This window comes from Typopeltis vanoorti, chromosome 14 (genome assembly GCF_054136105.1).
Source record: "Typopeltis vanoorti isolate ZY-2024b chromosome 14, IOZ_Tvanoo_1.0, whole genome shotgun sequence".
NCBI classification, from domain to species: domain Eukaryota; kingdom Metazoa; phylum Arthropoda; class Arachnida; order Uropygi; family Thelyphonidae; genus Typopeltis; species Typopeltis vanoorti.
The window spans coordinates 10,108,104-10,109,951 of NC_143562.1; positions in this window are offsets into that span (position 1 = coordinate 10,108,104).

Consider the following 1,848-nt stretch of genomic DNA (forward strand, 5'->3'; position numbering starts at 1 on the left):
TATTTCTGGTAAAGTGCTTTTCCCCCCCAATAAAATGCCATTTGAGAACCAACTACAAAATATAATTTTTAAAACTTATTTTATTTAAAACTAATTATATCAGCTGACCTTGACTTGAAATTCAAAACCAGTAAATACAGTATTGTTCAAATCTCTCTCTCTCTCTGTTTTGAATGCTTCAGTTCATTCATTGCTTTTGCTTTCACCATAACTGAAGAACAGAGGTTGTTTTTTCATCTTCAAAAGTTAGGACTACAGGAACTATATGTATTCTCTTTGGGAATAAAAAGCATTTGATTTATTTAAATAAACATGTAACTTAAGAAAATCGACCATAGAAGTAGTGCTTATTCAGACAATATGTAATGTTAGGGACCATGCAATGGTGGCATTTGTCTGCTGTTATCTTGTCAAATGGAAGTTAAAATCATTGACAGACCAAGCTATCTGCAATTGGCTAAGGGTAACCACACCCATAGATGAGGCTATACCTAACTTTCCAAGTTAGCTATGTCCTTATCTAATCCCTTTTAAGAAATCAAAGGCATTAGTAGATTTTAATATTGTCACTATTTTGATGGTTATTTAATGTTACATTCCCATGGAGTCCATGGACTCATGACAGGTGGACACTCCACAACATATGAACCTAGCATCTGCACATCTATATAATTATTATTAGACCTCCAGAGTCAAGGATGTATCAAGGAAGATTACACATCACCCGCACCAACAGTCATGCCATTTTTTAAACAAATTTAGTTTCAATCAGGAAACACTGTGAGTAGGTATATTTAAATAAATTATAATACTGGAATAAACTCACATAACATATTATTTTATTAGTATAATTTTTGCCTAAGTATCAAAGGAATCTTCAGTACATGTAAAAAGCTAAACGAACAATAACTGACATAATTTTTGCCTAAGTATCAAAGGAATCTTCAGTACATGTAAAAAGCTAAACGAACAATAACTGACAATTCCAAAAGATGCCACCTAAGTATCTAATGTAAGATAACTAAAAAAGTAATTAAATTTCTTAACTTATTGAAATATATGTACACACACACACACACACACACACACACACACACACACAAATAAAATAAAGTTAGTACTTTTTAAATCAGTTAATCTTTCCTATCTCTCACAAATGGGATAGATGTAGACTATTGGATCTGTTTGTAAGTTAGGAGAGCAAAGTAAAGTTTCACATGTTTCTTTATAAAGCCATTCCATTAGGAACCAATTTTTGTGTGGGACTTTTGTCTTGTTCCAATAAACTCTGTCTAGTGTTGATATCATGCTCCACAAGTCCAGACTGTTCAGGCTCAAAGTATTGAATGTAAGACTTCTGTTCTTCTAGCCAAATAAATGCAAATCTTCCTGTTTGTCCAAAATAAGATAACCCATAGGAGCAAGAAATCTGGTACACACCTGGATAATTGATATGGAAGCTTCTCCTTTGGAGAAGTGAGTAAGATGGAGATTTTTCTGATGGGATGAAAGATGTGCAAGGCATTTGTGAATGCAAAGGAAAAGTTTTAAAACCACTAAACATCTTTGTTGCCTTTCATCCCATCAGAAAAATCTCCATCTTACTCACTTCTCCAAAGGAGAAGCTTCCACATCTCAATTATCTAGCTGTCTACCAGATTTCTTGCTCCTACAACCACTACACAAAATTTTAAAACCACTAAACAAAGATGTTTAGTGGTTTAAAACTTTTCCTTTGCATTCACAAATGCCTTGCACATAAAAGATAAGAAAACTGTTCAAAGCTCTTTTGATGATGGAATTTTTATAACAATTAGATTTTAAAAAAAGTGGAAATAATATGTTGTA